This window comes from Mustela nivalis, assembly GCF_964662115.1.
Source record: "Mustela nivalis genome assembly, chromosome: 10".
Taxonomy (NCBI): Eukaryota; Metazoa; Chordata; class Mammalia; order Carnivora; family Mustelidae; genus Mustela; species Mustela nivalis.
The window spans coordinates 15,900,080-15,918,497 of record NC_139029.1 but is presented as its reverse complement, the minus strand read 5'-3'; the positions used below and the strand labels follow the sequence as shown (position 1 = coordinate 15,918,497).

Sequence of the window (18,418 nt, the reverse complement as noted above, 5' to 3'; positions counted from 1 at the left end):
AGGGGTGCTGAGTGACACAGATGCCCTGGGGTGTCAGATGTGACTCCGCAGAATCCCCCTGCAGTCTAGAAACTGGAGCGTTGGTCTCTGTTCCGATGGCCCTGTTCTGAGCCTCTTCTCTCGGGACCTCCAAGTCTAACCTGAGGAAATAACTGGGAGGAGTATCACTAGGGATGCTATGTGCTATTAGGAGCTAGAAATAATATTGGTGATTATGATGAAAATAAGAATGACAACCACATCATTTCTAGAACACTGTGCCCGGTGCTTTTCACACAGTATTTTATGTAATTTCAGAACAAACACTGCAAGGACTATATTCATAGCCCCATTTTACACATGAGAAGAATGAAACTCAAAGACAGGTAGCATGGGCCAGAACAAGGGTGTATAATTCCAGGGTTTTCTGACACCATGTGTGGTTTCTGACCTCAAGGAGGTGAGGAAGTGCTAAGAAACAAACAGGAGGTCAATTTGACACAAGTTACAATGTGTTCATGCCCACATGAGAGTTAAACACGGGCACAGGTATTCGGGTATGGAGAGCGGGGAGAGTGGGCTCCTGGTTGGGGGAAAGTAGGAGGAGTTGTAAGTTGAGATGAGACAGCAGGGGAAGAGTATGAGCCATAGGGCAGATGTGGGAAAGCAGTGGGTGTGCGAGTGGAAGTTTGGATAAACTTTACAGTGTGTGTATGTCTGTGCGTGTGTATAAAGGTAGGAAGAGACCAGACCAGGCCAGGGTTTTGGCCCTTATTCCGCAGGGAATAAGGAGCTTACACAAGAGATGTCTCAAGAGACCAGCTATGCTGCTGCAGTCAGAGAAGTAGCAGCCCTCAGTGCATCTGTGTCCTGGCTTGTGAACGCAGCTCTGTGCCAGCACGTGGGAGGGCATCTATGGGGAGAGTGTATCTGTGGCTGGGTGTGGGATTTGAGCTCCCTTCAAAGGCCCCCTCCCCACTTCTCTGGGCCCTAGTTCCCTTGCACGTAGTAGCTTCACTGGAAATGTATCATAGAACTATTGGAAGGACTTTTGAGATGATCTGGTCATCACTCCTTCCCATCTTAAAGAAGGTAAAAGTCTGGAACATAGATGGAAAAAGAATTGTCTAGGGCCACACAATGAATTAATAGCAGAGCTGGGGACTGGAACCTATGCCTCCACACTGAGTGCCTTTTCCACTTGTGTTGAGTAATAGAAATAGTATTCTTTGAGTGATTACTCCATACCAGGCCCTGGGCTAAACACCTTTACATGGATTATCTCATTTAATCCTCACAACCTTCCTGGGACTGCCCCTCTTGAAAGCAGGACATCTTCCTCGTCTGCCATTTCGATTTCGCACCGCGCCTAGCACAGGCCCGGGGCACCTAGCTCGACAACCTATAAAAACTTGGCAAAGTCCAAGTCCGAGGAGAAGGGGGTTGAAGAACGGAGGGGGCGGGACTTCCTATCAGCTCCGCCCCCTCACGAGAGGCCCCGCCTTCCAGGGCTCTGGCGTCACCCAGGCCCCGCCCCTCATTGTCAGTCCGGGGGAGCCGGAGGAGGCGCCGGCTGCCGGGAGCACAGCGCCGGACCCCTCGGCGGGCGGGAGCGCGGGCCGGAGTCGCCGAGGTGAGGGGTTCGCGGGGAGGCGGCAAGCGCGCGGCGCGGGAGGCTGGGGCGGGCGGCCGGGGCCTGAGGAGGGCGGCCGGAGGGGGCGGCTTGCCCGGGCAAGGGGTCGGGACACCCAGGAGCGACAGGGCAGAACCGGTGGGTGCACCCGGGGAAGGGCTGGGGGGTACAGCGTTGGGGCGGGGGGCGGTTGGAGCGAAATTTTGGAGAAAGGACTCGGAAGGGGAGATTTTTTGGGGGGGGCGAGACCTTGAGAAATTTTTTTGGAGTTGGAAAATTTTCTGTTGGGGTGGGGGAAGGTTCTGAGAGACTTTTGGTGGGAGCGAGAATCTGAGGAGAAGTGTTTGGGTCAGAGAGCCGAGGGGATATTTTCGGGGGGCGGAGGAGAGTTTCGGGTCGAGTTTGGGCTTCAGCGGGAGGGAGCGCTGGGCGCGGTGGGGGCGGGGAGCGGCTGGCCAGGCGGGGGGCCGGGACCGCCGGGGAGGGGGCTGCGCGGGGCCCGCGGGCACCCGGGAGGAAGGAAGTGATCTTACAGGAAGAGCCCGGGAGCTCCCGAGGTGGAGGAGGAGGACGACGAGGAGGAGGAGGAGGAGGAGGGAGGTTTGGGAGCGATCGGGCTGGGCTGCTGGACCGGGCTGCGGGGGCGCGGGCCGGCTGGGGAGGGGTCCCGCCGCCGCCGCCGCCGCAGCTGTCGGCCCGCCGCGCCGGCCCGCGTCCCGGCCGATGCTGGCCTCGCAGCCAGACCGCTGGGCCGGGAAGGAATTCGAGGCATTCGCTTTGTTTAAGTTGCCAGTAGACAGTCCTTAGGACTAATTAATGGTGGAATCTGCAGGGGGACGCGGGCGAGCCGGGCCGGGGCCGCCCCCCGCCCGCCGCCGCCGCCGCGGTGAACTTTCCGCAGCGCGCGCGGCCCGCCTCCCTGCGCACCCCCGCCCCTGCCCGGGCCGGGAAGGAGCCATGGCTTCCCGAAGCGCAGGAATGAAGTGCGGTTTCTGGGGCCCGTGGCCTCTGGCTGCGGAGGCTGCCTGCGGGGAATCCGGCGTCCCGGAGCGGCCGGGCTAGGGGTTCGCAGCCCGCGTGAGAGCTCTCAGAGGTGCCTGCGGTTTCTCTTAATAACCTTGGAGGAGGCTCTGCGAGCCGAGAAAGACCATCTTGCTTTGGAGCATCTGTTTCTTCGTCGCGTCAGCCCCTTTCCTAACACTGCAGAGCTTGTTGTGGCTTGTTTCGGAAATGCCGAGACCAGTGCTCACACTTAAGGGTGGGAGAAGGAGAGAGACTGGCGCCCCCGCCCCCCCAACCAACAAAAAACCAACCCTGCAGTGTAATCTCCAGAAAGCCAGAGATAGCTTTGCAGATTCTCCTGTCACACCTTCACGGACTTGCATGACCTTGGGAAGGGGCTCGTGCTTCGGAGCTTCTGGTGCCTTATCTTTTGATTGAGGAGAAAATACCCTCTGGACATCCCTGCCTTTTGGGGATATTTTCAGAGGTGGGGTTAATTCAGTGCTTTTTACGGACTGCTGCAGTTCTGGCCTAAGGAGCTGGACTAGAGTCAGAGTGGGGGGAATTCAGATCCCCTAGTAAGATTTTATTGGCTCAGATTAGGTAGGTAAGGAGGGACAGCTTTGGATTTTAGGAGGAGAGTTCCCTTTGGAGAATCTGTACAGTACGTTCCAGATTGGATTCTGTCACTTTGTGTGCAGCTTTGGCGGCATTCATGTGGTTAAATTAGGTAACTCCCATAGATAGTTCTTCTGTCAGAAATAATTATTTTGCTCAGGATTCCCCTTGGGGCAGATTAAGGTTTTGCTCGATTTACTCAGAAGAATTTTCCAGGTTTCTAAAATTAAATCACTTTTCTAAACATAGTAACTAAAGTTTGAAAAACTGGAAATAGTGGGATGGGGAGGGAGTTGATTAGAATATGAACATGGTAGCATGTACAGCTTCATTGTTGTTCTGTGATTACTAACAGGGATTGTGAATTAGCCTTGATTAACAGGTATTTTTTTACTCCTAAATAATTTAAGAGCAAGAGAGGGAGCTTATTTTTTGAGTTGCCTACTTTGTGCCCAGGAATTGTGCTAGGTGGTATAGATCTCATACAGTTTTCACAACAATGCTGTGAGGTGGTATTTGGTTACCCTGCTTCACAGATGGGCAGACTGAAGGTCAGAAGGGAAAATGACTTCCCCAGGTTTACACATACAGTTAGTTGGTAAGAAGTGGAGCTGGAATTCAAACCCAAGTCTGTTTCTGAGGTCCGTGGTTATCTCCATGAAGCACAATGCATTAGTTCCTAGGCCTCAGACTCAGCCACTGGGTCACCTTGGACTGTAGAATAAGTCCATTAAGTTTATTTCCCAGTAGTGTTGCTTGCTTTTTCTTCCATCAAAGTTGCCAGTATGCTTTTGAGATATTTTTGGTTTTCAAAGAAGTTGTGCTAGTGGTTTGTCCTATATGCAGTAGGTGCCTAATATATATATCTATTTTTTTTTTAAGATGGAAGCATTTATATGGAAATGCAGACACCTGGGTGATCATAGATTTCATTTATAGAAATGGAAGATGACAGATAGCTAGTGGCCCTTCTATTGTAGAGGCCATCATTTGGGTGACATTCATGATCAGAAGCAGAACCATTTTTCATGTAATACAGCTTTTTGGGACAGGGTCAGCTTCTGAAAACTTCATTACTTACAGGTAAGACCCAGATAGTCAGGCTGAAAGATTTGGTATAAACTTTGAAGCACATAATAGATGCTCAGTAAATATTTGCTGATGAAATACATGCATTCTTTTTTAAAAAATCAGCTTTATCAAGGTGTAATTTACATACAGTAGAATTCATCAATTTCAAGTGTGCAGTTTGATGAGCTTTGACAAATGTATGCAGTTCTGTAATCTCCACGACTGCCATCATTTGTTTAAATTGTGTGTTGTTTTTAAGGTATTGGTTTGCTAAGTGATTCCTGGGAATGTTGTCAAGTTTCTGTGTTCCTAGATTCAAACTGGTGAGATCAGAGTGAGTACTAGAGAGTCTGTATGCTAACTTTGTAGGAAATAGGGAAATCTTAGATATTTATTGGTGAGGTGCATGCGAAGAATAAGACAGGTGGAGATAGGGATACTTGGCAGATCAGGAGAAAGAAATTCATGAGGAATAGGTTTTCATTTTAGGACAAGGATACACATTGTGGGGGATAATTACTCAAAGATTTATTCAGGAGTCGAACTTGTATTTTTGTTTCCGTTTTGTTATAGTACCTTCTGCGGTATAAAAATTCAACATCTTTGCCTGTTCTTAGGAAGTGTATAGAAAGTATACTTACACCTTATAGTTCCAATAATTCTTAAGGGTGGGGATGCTATAAAATAATTGAAGGCCTTGCCCTTCCACCTATAGCAGAATATCCTTAGTGTTTAACTTATTTTAGCTAATATTCTGCAAAGGGAATACATCAGGTAGATATTGTCTTTCTTGGAAGACTTAAGATTATTTTTTCCTTGTCATAATTTTTTTTTTTTAAAGATTATTTGAGTGGGGGGAGAGAGACAGAAAACGGGGGACGGAGGGGGAGTAAAGGGGAGAGGAAGAGGGAGAGACGCAGATTCTGTGCTGAACGCGACTTGGGGCTTGATCTTACCACCGAGAGAACATGGACCTGAGTGGAAATTAAGAGTCAGATGCTTAACTGACTGAGCTACCTGGGCACTCCTCCTCCTCATAATTTCTTAGGTTACTGAACCGGTCCCAATCTGCTAAAGCCCAAGTCTTTCTTGGAAAAAGTTGGAAGCCTCTTTTTCCAAGCTTCTAGAAGCAGTCCCATTAAAAATTTTTTTAATTTGTTTAGAGAGCAAGCATGAGTGAGTGTGAGTGGAGGTGGGAGGGGGAGAGGGAGGAAAAGCCTCGGGCAGATTCGGTACTGGTCCAGGGGCTTGACTCTGAGGTCATGGCCTGAGCTGAAATCAAGAGTCCAATGCTTAACCTACTGAGCCATCTAAGTGCCCCTAGAAGCGGCCCCATTTTTATCTCTCATTACTTGTTTCTCTTTATCCATTCTGTTTCTATATGTTGACTACTTTACAACCCTTCTCTCCTACCTGTCAGTCTTGAGAATGGAAACTCATCAGCCATAGGCCCTCCGTATAACATTAGGAAATAATAATTAAATTAAAATACCAGTCTACCAACTCAGTATTTTGGGTGATGGTAGGAGAAAATAATAACTCTGTGCGGTAGTTATTATCCTCTTTATACATGAGGAAGCTGAGCTCAGAGCAGTTACTGGCAGAGCTAGTGAGGGGAAGAGACCAATGATTTGAGCTCAGAGTGATTGGTACTCAAGTTTGGGATCCATTTCGTTATACTCTGTGTATTAGGGTTGAGGGAGCAAGGGAAGAACTTGGAAATACCATATTGAAATATAAGGCAAAGCATAGCAAGCATTGCAGATCTTTTAGGCATCGCTGTGGGTTTGTTTTGTTTTGAAGATTTTATTCATTTATTTGAGAAACAGAGAGCACAAGCCAGGAAGAGGGTCAGAGGGAGAGGGAGAGGGAGAAGCACTCTTTGCAGAGCAGGGAGCTAGACTTGAGGCTTGACCCCAGCATCCTGAGATCACCACCTGAGCTGAGGGCAGAGGCCCAAGCCGCCAACCCACCTAGGCACCCCTCCCATTTTTTTTTTAAATAAAGATTTTATTGGGATGCCTGGGTGCCTCAGTCCATTAAGCGTCTGCCGTTGGCTCAGGTCATGATCCCAGGGTCCTGGGATGGAGTCCTACATCAGGCTCCTTGCTCAGCGGGAGCCTGCTTCTCCCTTTGCCTGCTGCTCCTCCTGCTTGTGCTGTCTCTCTCTCTGACAAATAAAATCTTTAAACAACAACAAAAAGATTTTATTTATTTGAGAGAGAGAACACATGTGTGTGCATATATATATATATATAGAGAGAGAGAGAGTACAATTTGATTTTTTCTTTCTTTCTTTCTTTTTTTTTTTTTTTTTTACAAATTGAATCTATGGAACCAGCACCTAGATCAAGAAACAGTATTACGTGTACCCAGAGGCCCCCACTGAGCTCCTTTCCAGTTCCTGTCTCCCATCCATCTCCCTCATGACTTCTAACAGCATATATTAATTCTGCCTGTTTTGTACTTTTGTTAAAAATGGAATCACATAGTAGATATTCTTTTGGGTCTGATTCCTTTTATTCAACAGTATGCATGTGAGTATGCAAAAACTTTTAAGGGTTTTCTTTAGGGCTTGGAATAAAATTGAAATTCAAACTCTTTATCTTGGCTTATGATGTCTTATATAACCTGGTCCCGCCTACCTTTCCAGCTTCACCTTATAGCGATCTTGTTGGCCATTATGCTTCAGTCACAGCAGCTTCTTGCTTACCCTTAACAAGCTTTTTCCTACCACAGGGCCTTTATACGAATAAGCTGTGGCTCTCTCTTTCTGGAACACCCTTTCCCCTGTTCTTTGCCTGGCTGCATCCTTCAAGCCTCAGCATGTGTATCAGAGATACCCTCTCTCATCATTTTATCTTGCCTAGTCCTGTTCCGTTATTCCCTGTTACTGTAGTCTGTTGCCTCCCTTCATAGCACCTATTACAGTTTATAATGATATATCTGCTTCATGATTATTATCTGCCTTCCCCACTAGACTTCACAAGAGCAGGGAACTCCTCTCTTTTGTTCTGACACAGTGACTGACGTGTAGTCGGTATTTAATAAATATTTAATGACCACTTTCCCAATTCAGCATCTTTGTTTCCATTATCTTTTGTCCTTTTCTTCTCTTATGCCGTTTAACTATTTAAACTTTTCCATCCTTCAAGGCTCAGCTCAATTCCCTTCTAGGAAGTCTGTGCTGACTTTGCCATAGTAAATCTTTCTTCTCTCAAATTTTGACATTGGTTGTTGATACCTCTCATGTTCTCGGTAAGTCATACTAGCATGTATCTTATCTACGTAGTTGGATCCAAGGCTCCTGTCCTCCAAATCCTGTAGCTTGTAATGCCAGTACCATATATATATATATATATATATATTTTTTTTTAAGATTTTATTTATTTATTTGACAGACAGAGATCACAAGCAGACAGAGAGGCAGGCAGAGAGAGAGGGGAGGAAGCAGGCTCCCCACTGAGCAGAGAGCCCGATGTGGGGCTCGATCCCAGGACCCTGAGATCATGAGCCACCCAGGCACCCCTACCCCTTATATTCTTGGTCAGTTTCACTAGTTTGTATCTTTACCTAATTTGACCAGAAGCTAAGTTGTTTTAGCTGGTAACTCCCCTCATTTCTTTCTTTCTTTTTTTTTTTTTTTAAGATTTTATTTATTTATTTGACAGATAGATATCACAAGTAGGCTGAGAGGCAGGCAGAGAGAGAGAGGAGGAAGCAGGCTTCCAGCTGAGCAGACAGCCTGATGTGGAGCTCGATCCCAGGACCTTGGGATCATGACCAGAGCCGAAGGCAGAGGCTTTAACCCACTGAGCCACCCCGGTGCCCCCCCCCCCCCGCCATTTCTTTTAACTGGGCTTTGCACATGGTAGGCCCTCAGCAGAATTTTTGATGATTGATCATAATGATGCTTACGTATAGGTAGCAATTTTAATTTCTTAGGCTTATTAACATGGACTCTTTTTTGCTTCTCCTTCTTCCTCTGCCTGCTTCCCCTGTTTGTGCTTTCTGTCAAATAAATAAAATCTTAAAACAACAATACAACCATGGACTCTATTAGAATTCTTAGTGTTTTCTCTAACTGGGAGCTCCAGCTGCTTCAGGTTGGTTGGCAGTTATCAGAGTGTAAAAGTACAGAAGTCGAGTCCTGGTACCACAAAGCAGATACTCCTTTGGAATCTGTCACCAGCAAAGAACTAATTATGCACAGTTTTTTCTTAGATGCTTAATCAGTGCTTGTCTAATGCTCTCAGATTGGAGTTATTAACTGAAAGGAGAGACAGGGTAATACCTCACTTGAACTATTTTGTTGAATAACATTTTATTTTGATGTCAAGTGTGAAGACTCCAAGACAATTAACAGTACCTTCTCTGACTTGTCAGTGAGCTCTCAGTAGTAATTCCTCCTCTTTTATTTCTTTTATTAAAGGCAGAGGGATGTAGGTACTAATATTGTGCATACTTTAAGGCGATTTAAATGCAAATTTAAATTCCTTGTAACTGGGATGATTTAACTTAATATACATGTGGCAAAATGGGGTGAAACATGTAAAGCCTTTTTAAGAGGAGCCTAATTTAAAAAAAAAGAGGAGCCTAATATGTATTTTAAAGCAATGATAATTGTGAATTTTTTTTTTAATTAAAATTTTAATTTTAATTAAAACATGGGGCTCAAACTCATGACCTGGGGATCAAGAGTTGCACACTCTACTGACTGAGCCAGCCAGGGTACCCCATTTTGACTTTTCTGATGGAATTATATCAGAAGATTGTGGGGTGATTTAGTAGTTGTTTTTGTGGAAACATTGGAGCAGAGGTACTTAAGGAAGTTCCTGAGAGAAGTTGTTGGAATAATTTTGTTCACAATCATTCCTAATCTCTCACTGTTATTTTTTTTCCATTAACAACTTAGAAATATCTTATGAAACCAGCCTCTTCACTTTTTACCCCAACTAGGTCAAAATAAAAAAGTATAAGTAGAATGCATTTATATATACCCATACTTCATACTACCACTGGACTGTAATAACTGAACTTTTCTTTTGAAATGTGAGGAGACAAATGATAAACTATGGGGAATTCGTTATAAAAAGTGACTCTAAGCATCTGCCTTTGGCTCTGGTCATGAGATCTAGTCCCACATCAGGCTCCTTGCTCAGCAGAGAGTGCTCTTTCTGCCCACTGCTCCCCCTGCTTGTGCGCTCACACTCTCTCTTTCTCTCTCTCTCTCTGACAAATAAATAAATAAGATCTTGTAAAAAGTGACTTTCAGAATGGGTTACAGAGTTAGTATGTACTCAGCCCGGTCTCCTGCACTTTTCATATTCACAGTTCATAACATTGGAGTGTTCATAACATTGGCTTCTAGGCATCAGGAGATCTTAGAGTTCCTGAGTCATTTAGTTTTATTCAAGTAAACTTTTACTAAGTGTGATTTATTATATTCTGATTCTTTGGCGTTTGGTTATCTACTTGTGCCTTATTCTCATTCTTTGACCATTTTGGTTAAGTAGCACTTTACCTTATAAGGTCATTTAAAACTATACAGTTTAAACTGCCTGCTGATCTTCCTGCTTGTGCCTTCTCTTCCGTAGTCTCAGAAAGCCTCAATTTTTCTGTCTTTCCGATGGGAAGAGTGGTTGTGAGGATTAAATAATTTAATGTACAGAAGCATTTAGTTCATAATACCTGGTACATAGCAACTATTGGCCATTATTTCAGTTTTACATATTTGTTTACCCAAAGACTAGAAGAAAAAATGGTCTGTTCTTATTAGTTGTAAAATTAATATGATTTAGTCTAAAGTCAGATAACATCTTTATATATTAGGCAGACTAGAAAAACTCAAGAATATGTACGTATGTATGTATATATTTATTACTTATTTATTTATTTGAGAGAGAGAGAGCTCAAGTAGGCAGAGCTACAGGGAGAGGGAGAAGCAGGCTGCCCGCTGAGCAGAGAGCCCGGTGTTGCTCAATTCCAGGACCCCTGGATCATGACTGAGCGAAAAGACAGAGGCTGAACCAACTGAGCCACCCAGGTGGCCCAAGGATTTTTTAAAGCTTAATTTTAACTTTGCTAATTTCTAATGAAGCTAGGGGCTTTCTCAGTGACTAGTTTAATTTCATTTACTAATCTGTTTTTCTTGAATGGCTCATCCTTAGCCCCAAGTGTTGGCTATGTGGTTGGAATTGGTACAAGTGAGAGATAATTTCTGGATGTTCTAGCCAGCTCTTGATCACTTAAAGAGAGACCCTGCAACTGGAAATTGAGACTACTGTTTGTAAGATAATACATGAGACTATTTCAAACCATGGTAATACTTGAAAATTATTTGCCTACTTGAAAATCTCTGAAAAATATTAAGTCTGGCTATAGAATTTTGAGCTTGTGATATTAATATTGTTAGCCATTTACTTTTGCTTTTTCTAGGTAAAGATCTCAAGTGATTTTACGACATTAGTTATATTTGTTAGGTACTATCTTTTTTTTTTTTTTTTTTAAAGATTTAATTTATTTATTTGAGAGAGAGACAGTGAGAGAGAGCATGAGCGAGGAGAAGGTCAGAGGGAGAAGCAGACTCCCCATGCAGCTGGGAGCCCGATGCGGGACTCGATCCCGGGACTCCGGGATCATGACCTGAGCCGAAGGCAGTCGTCCAACCAACTGAGCCACCCAGGCGTCCCTGTTAGGTACTATCTTAAGCATTTTATGTGCATTCTTTCATTTACTCGTTCATTTAACAAATATTTATTGAGTACCTGCCGTGTGTCAGGCACATAATCTCATTTAATCCTCACCACACCCATGAAATAGATATATTGTTTATTATTTTAGCTCCATTTCACAGATTAGGAACTGGGACACAGAGAAGCTGTGTATCTTACCCAGTGTCACAAAGCTGTCAAGGGTCAAATTTGGGATTTTTAGAAAATTTTGATTGACAGTTGTTGAAATATTGGCATAAATTACCTCTATGCCAGATTTTTTTTTTCTTTAGGAGAGAAATATTAACCGAATTTTGAAGTGTGTGCTAAGTAGATTACAGTCCAGATACTTGGAGCAGGATGTGTCAGGTTTAGGTGAACTAAGCTGGGATAATTTCCCCTCTTACTCCAAATCCAGCTCTCTCTTTTTAAAAAAAGATTTATTTGTTTGACAGAGTGATCACAAGTAGGCAAAGAGGCAGGCAGAGAGAGAGGGGGAAGCAGGCTCCCTGTCCAGCATAGAGCCTCATGCAGGGCTCAATTCCAGGACCCTGAGATCATGACCTGAGCTGAAGGCAGAGGCTTAACCCATTGAGCCATCCAGGCGCCCCCAAATCCATCCCTTTAAACAATGACAAAAAGAACAAAAGACAAGTTTGGTTTTTGTTTGTTTGTTTGTTTGTTTTTCCAAAAGATAACTTGGAAGTTCCTTCTTTTGGAGAATTCTAGTTTACCCAAACCAGCATGAACCAAATGTAAATTTTCAAGAAGGATGGATATAAATAACCATATTAAACACTGTTCCTTCAGAGGCACTCTGGGAGCCAGTGTTACAGAAGCAGCATAGTTCAATTGTTTCAATTAAACAATTTCAGTTGTTACCCACAATATCATTTTGTTGCTTTTGTGTAGATCTGGTATGATATTTCAGACTTCCATTTTCATTAACTCTGCTTTTATGGTCATCTCTGAGGGGTATCTATAGGGTAATATGACTGCTTTTTTAAAAAAACAAATACCAGGGGCGCCTGGTGGTGCATCTGGTTAAGCAGCTGCCTTCAGCTCAGGTCATGGTCCCAGGGTCCTGGGATCAAGCCCCACATTGGGCTCCCTGCTCAGTGGAGAGCCCGCTTCTCCCTCTCCCTCTGCCTGCCTTTCTGCCAACTTGTGATCTCTCTCTCTGTCAAATAAATAAAATCTTAAAAAAATAAAAATAGAAACAAATGATGTTTCCAAAATGGGAAATAAATATATATTTATTTTAATGAGATTTCTAAGCTGTGCTATACTTCTTTTGAATTTGCTTTTAGAGCATATTGCACATTCTTAATCCTGATAAGTCTTCATTTCAGGGGAGTTATATTTAACTTTTGAAGATAAGCAAGTCTGGTGAATGAAGTGAGTAATCTGTATGGTTTTTGGTCATAAATGAGATGTAATTCTAAGAGGTGGAGACTAGGAATTTTGTGTGTGAGGTTCATCTTTGAGAATCTGCAAATAGAATTTCAAAAAGGTTTTGAGCCTTGGTGGCATTCCTGGAAGAGATTCTTGGTTCCCAACATGACTTGAGTTAACAGCACTTATTTTGAACCTGTAAATAAAAATCATTGCTTGAATATAACTTGTTTAACTTGTACTCTTGATTGAGTTGAAAGTCTAATGAGAACATTATCTTGTATTAATAACAGTATCTTATTTGTAAATTTTAATAGTCTCTTTTTTTCTGTCTAAAAGACAGTTTTTTTTAAAGGGAAAGAATATTTTTAGTCTGCTGAGAGGCAAATATATATATAGGAACAGATTTGAACTCATTATAATTAAAAGATGAAATATATTTTGCTGACCCGTTTACCCAGGCATTATGTGTGTGGCCTTTCTGTGGAGGCAGAAGAGTTCAGATAGAAAATTGGTACCATCCATCTGGGTCTGACAACATATCCTTTTTTTTTTTTTTTTTTTTTTTTTAGATTTTATTTATTTGACAGAGAGATCACAAGCAGGCAGAGAGAGAAAGGGAAGCAGGATCCTGGGACCATGAGCTGAGCCGAAGGCAGAGGCTTTAACTCACTGAGCCACCCAGGCGCCCCCATATCCTGTTTCTAAAAGTAAAGAAATACGTGGTTTTATCCAGTTTCAAGTTAACTGAGTAAGTTAAATGCTGAGCAAGATAAATGTAGTTAATTTTTGGCTCTTTAAAACCCTGGAACAGCTTTATCACAAATGTATGTCCTTCTGATCACCTGGGGGTGTTTATCTTATTTAGGTCATGTGGTGATTTGTATCCCGTATCAGTGAAAAAGCAGAATTAGAGTTGAAAATTTTCTATGGATTCTGTGTCATTGAGGATGAACAATAAATAATAAAACCTAACATTATTAACTATATGCCAGCTGCTGTATTCAAGTGCATTTTATATCTTTATTTAATCTTCCTCTCAACAGTTCCTTGGGGTAGATACTATTATTATCCCCATTTAATAGATAAAAATTCCTTAAGAAAGGAGATCAGGATGCTTAAAGTAAACACAGCTGATGAATGCCAAGGTGGAATTAGACGCCTGAGCTTGCAACTGAACGTTACAATGAGCATAAGCTTTTATGAACTATGTGCATTTCAGATCATTCTTCCCTAAGTAAATGAGGTCAGCGTTGGCTTATGTTTCCTAGGAGAGGAAGAATATCATTTTTAGATCTTGATTAACCTAAAGAAGTATTAAATATCTTTAAAATGGAAGACTGGGCGTACCTGGGTGGCTCAGTGGGTTAAAGCCTCTGCCTTCGGCTCAGGTCATGATCCCAGGGACCTGGGATCGAGATCCGCATCGGGCTCTCTGCTCAGCAGAGAGTCTGCTTCCTCCTCTCTCTCTCTCTCTGCCTGCCTCTCTGCCTACTTGTGATCTCTGCCTGTCAAATAAATACATAAATAAATAAATCTTTAAAAAAAAAAAAAAAGGAAGACTGTTCCAGAGTATACAAAAGCTAACTGAATAGGTAAGATACTGTGGAGGTAGTTTAGGCTGTTTGTGTAACAAAGTAGTAGTTGCTGGTAGGTTTGTATTGGGAATACCAGTTGTTGTATTTTAAAGGTTTATTTGGGAGAGAGAGACAGAGAAGGGGAGGGGGAGAGGGGAGAGAGCAGGAATCTTAAAGCAGACTCCTCGTGGAATGTTCAGAACCTGAGGTGGGGCTCTGTCCCAGGACCCCTGAGACCTTGACCTGAGCCAAAACCAAGAGTGGGGGGCACCTGGGTGGCTCAGTGGGTTAAGCCTCTGCCTCTGGCTCAGGTCATGATCTCAGGGTCCTGGGATTGAACCCCATAACGGGCTCTCTGCTCAGCAGGCAGCCTGCTTCCCCCCCTCTCTCTACCTCCCTCTCTGCCTACTTGTGATCTCTCTCTCTGTGTCAAATAAATTAATAAAATCTGTTTTTAAAAAACCCCCAAAACCAAAAACCAGGAGTGGGGCCCTCAACCAACTGAGCTGCTCGGGCCCTCAGGAATACCAGTTTTTATACTTTCTGCCACAGCTGTACTGGAGTACGATGTGAGATATTCTTAATATAATTTGATAAAATTAGATACTTTCTAGCATATGCTGAAATTTTTTTTTGCAGGGAACTTGAAGACTGATGATTATGTTAGACTCGTTTTAAAACTGAATTCCATCATAACTTGAAAGAGACTATCAGGATCGTAAAGCAGTATGATGAAAAAAGAGATGGCTTAGTAGTGAGGTGGTTAATGGAGGAGGGAGGAAAATAATAAGGTAAGGTGGAGGGATAAAATTTCCGATCATAAAAGGCAAGAGGAGTGGATTAGGGCAGAAATAGGAGAAGTAGATGACTGTTAAGTGGGTAAGTTGAGAGGAGTGCAGAGAATCTAGGGAAGAGAGGTAGAGAGGAGACAAGGAACACTGGCTTCATTTACGTATTTGGTCAGTTTCACATCAGATTTAAAGGCCAGTAATTGGGGCGCCTGGGTAGCTCAGTGGGTTAAAGCCTCTGCCTTTGGCTCAGGTCGTGATCCCAGGGTCGTGGGATCGAGCCCTGCATCGGGCTCTCCGCTTAGCAGGGAGCCTGCTTCCCCCCTCTCTCTCTCTGCCTCTCTGCCTACTTCTAATCTCTGTCTGTCAAATAAATAAACAAAATCTAAAAAAAAAAAGGCCAGTAATTTAGTCAATTCTATTTAATTTATAGTACCCGTTATGTATTTAACCCAGGGCTAATTAATGTGGACAAAACAAGAAGACAAAAGAAGTGCCATATATAGCCCTTGTTCTAAGGAATTTAACATTCTAACTTGGGAAACAATACCTGTTTTTTGCAACGGTTCCGTGACAATATTGGATTATATGTTAATGCCAGAAGGGGTGGTGATACTGGCTGGTGATTCTGGAGTTTTCATTTGATAAGCCATTCATATTTCAGAAGAACTTTTTGTTTTCCAAGTAAGGGCACACAAAGGAAAAACCACCTTTTCATCTGATACAATTGTATCAGAAAAGATAGAACATTTTATTTTTTATTTATTTTTTATTTTTTTAAAAAGATTTTATTTATTTGAGAGAGAGAGGCGAAAGAATGAGACAGAGAGGATGAGTGGAGAAAGGTCAGCGGGAGAAGCAGACTCCCTGTTGAGCAGGGAGCCCTGTGTGGGACTCCATCCTGGGACTCCAGGATCATGACCTGAGCTGAAGGCAGTCACTCAACTAACTGAGCCACCCACGTGCCCCAAGATGGAACATTTTAAAACAGAAGGGAAAGGGCATTCTCTCAGATGAAAGTCTTTATATTGAATAATTTAGCCTTATGGAAAATTTAGTATTCTTTGGTGAAAATGCTACCAAATCTATGGTACAATGAGTGGTAACTGCTCTAGGAGGTCTGTTAAGCTACAGGGAAGAATTTACTGAGATTAGTCTGGGCAGAAGAGGTCTGTGAGGTCTCCATGGAGGCAGTTAGACTAGAGTTTGACGAGGATGGGTGATACGACGTGGAAAGACAGAAAGGAGGGAATGGTTTTCCAGGCCAGAGCAACAAAACAACAAAGATACTGAGATTGGGAGAAACGTGGGTTATTGATCAGACCTAAGAATATTTGTCTGCTCTACCCCTAAGGATCATTGTTGGGGCTGCCACGAGCTGGCAACTTTGTTTCCCTGCCGCAGACATCTGTAGTTGCTGGTAGCCCCCTACTTGGTCTCTACCAGGCATGCCGACCCCACAGCCAGACTAGAATCTGAAGTAATGGCATTGGGCATGGGGCCTCTGGCTCTCCTTGGATAGTGCCAGTCTCTCTGCTGGCCAGTGTTGCCCACAAAGTAGCTTGGGGCCGTGCCGGCCCTGCCTGTAACACCTAACAAGTAAATACACCTATATAGGTCTCCATCCACCAGAGAGATGCCTGGGAGGGAATGCGGCCTCTCACCTCCTCCTCCTATTAAACAGCTACTTTGGCCCCAGGCGAGATCACTAGGGGAGGGGAGGGTGTCCAAAAGTGGGGACTTCCGTTGTGGAAGGGGCATCTGAGGCCACTAGAGGAGGGTCACCATTTTTCCCTGCCTGGATCGGCTTGGGTGTCAGCCAGGCCACTCCGTCCATCCTCTGAGAGCTGTGTCTCAGATTGTGAGGCGAGGGGTGGTAAGGAGCTGCCAGTGGGCAGTGAATGGGGAGCATCGAGGGCCTCAGGGCCAGGAGGTCAGACTTGACACTCTGTACAGTGGGTGCGAGCGCAAGCCCCGCTTCTAAGCCCTCAGCTGGATCTAATCGGACTCCTCTGGCTCCACAAGCTTGCAGGTGGGAAGCTTTCTGTGCTGAGTGCCTACTTCATCAGCTGACAAAATAATGCTTTGAAAAGTTTTCAGCCTTTTTGTTCTAAAAGTTCTAACACTTTTTCACTAATGAGCGTTGTGAAAGCATCATATTTTGTTCTAAAGACAATAAACCACTTTCTGTGGAACTGTGAAAAAAGCAAAAGGATACTTGTCTGCTCCAGTAATAGAGTTTAGATTATGGACAAGGAGGAGATGAGATGAGTGAGGTAAAGCTTGAATTATGAACAGTCTTGAAGACTGTACTGGGGGATTTGGACTTGATCTTGCTACCATTTAGGAACCACTGAAGGTTTATAAAGGTAAGGCACTGATCAGTACAGAATTGTAGACTGATTAATCAAGGAGGTGTTAATTGGAAAGGAGGCCAGTTAAGGATTTTTGTAGAAATTCAGATGTGTACTATCAGGACCTGAATTTAGGAACTTAAAAAAAAAAAAGGAGTATATTAAAAGTTTTGAAGAAGGAAGAGATAGGAGTTAATGATGTGGATAAAGAAAGGTAAATGTAAGATTATGAGTTTGGTGGAACTGGGGGGCATTTGTGATAGCTAGTTAACTGAAGTTGGAGAAGGGGACACTGGGGCATCCTTTCTGCCTCATTCTCTGCTAAATATTACTCTATATCCACATGCTTTTATGACGCCATTTGTTTATTAAAGATTTTATTTATTTTAGAGGGCGTGAGCAGGGGAGGGGCAGAGGGAGAGGGTGAGAATCTCAAGTAAACTCCCTGCTGCGCCCTGAGCCAGACATGGGCTCCTTCTCATGATCCCGAGATTGTGATCTGAGCCAAAACCAAGAATCCGGTGCTTAACCGACTGAGCCACCCAGGAACCCCGTGATACCATATATTTGAGATATGTTGAGAGTCTCTAAAATTGACTTGGGATTGAAATGGGAGTTAAAAGGTTTCTTTTATTTTGGAAAAATTCATTTGGGGGTTTTATATATATATATATATATATAAAATGTATATGATACATTTCAAACCATTAAATATTTTGCATAAGTTATTAGTTACAGAAATTGTATCCTAATAAATAATAATGTTGTTAGTTCGATGAGCTGTCAAGTATGGAGGAATTTTGGGGATGCATTGGTGGCTTTAGAATGTTTTCATTTAGGGGAATTTGTCCTGTATACATTGACCAGACAGTGTGGCAATACACTGGTTCGCCTTGGGTGGTTTAATTTATCATGATATAGTTAAAATCGTCTTTCAGTTTTTGTCATTGCAGGATGTTATAGTAGAATATATTATCTATCATTTCGTTAGCATTTTACACCTGATGTCTGCTAACTCTTCAGGTTTTCAAACTGCCTCATGAAATAGGTATTGTTACTCCTCCTTTACAGATGAGGAAACTGAAGCTCATAGGGGTTTAAGAAATGTTCCTCAGGGAGCAGTAGAATTAGGATTCTCTGTAAATGTGACATAAAGTCCATGTTCTTTCTTCTACTCTGTTCTTGGATTAGAGGTCATAAGAATAGGAATAAGGAGAGGGAAAGAAATAATTGATTAGGTGGTAATTCAAATCAGTGATGTGCTAACCACATATTAACTGGTGTTATC

At 43.2% G+C, this 18,418-nt stretch overlaps 2 protein-coding genes across 2 annotated transcripts in view; both read left to right on the top strand.

Annotated features, from left to right (window-relative positions):
• The window catches only part of HTR1D (5-hydroxytryptamine receptor 1D), a 181,662-nt gene that overhangs the window by 40,243 nt on the left and 123,001 nt on the right, over positions 1-18,418 (top strand). The gene's annotated exons all lie outside the window — the stretch shown is intronic.
• LUZP1 (leucine zipper protein 1) overlaps positions 1,519-18,418 on the top strand; it is a 96,977-nt gene continuing 80,077 nt past the window's right edge. The window contains exon 1 of the mRNA XM_082684576.1: positions 1,519-1,612. The gene's annotated coding sequence lies outside the window, so the exon portion shown is untranslated. The remainder of the gene's footprint in view (positions 1,613-18,418) is intronic.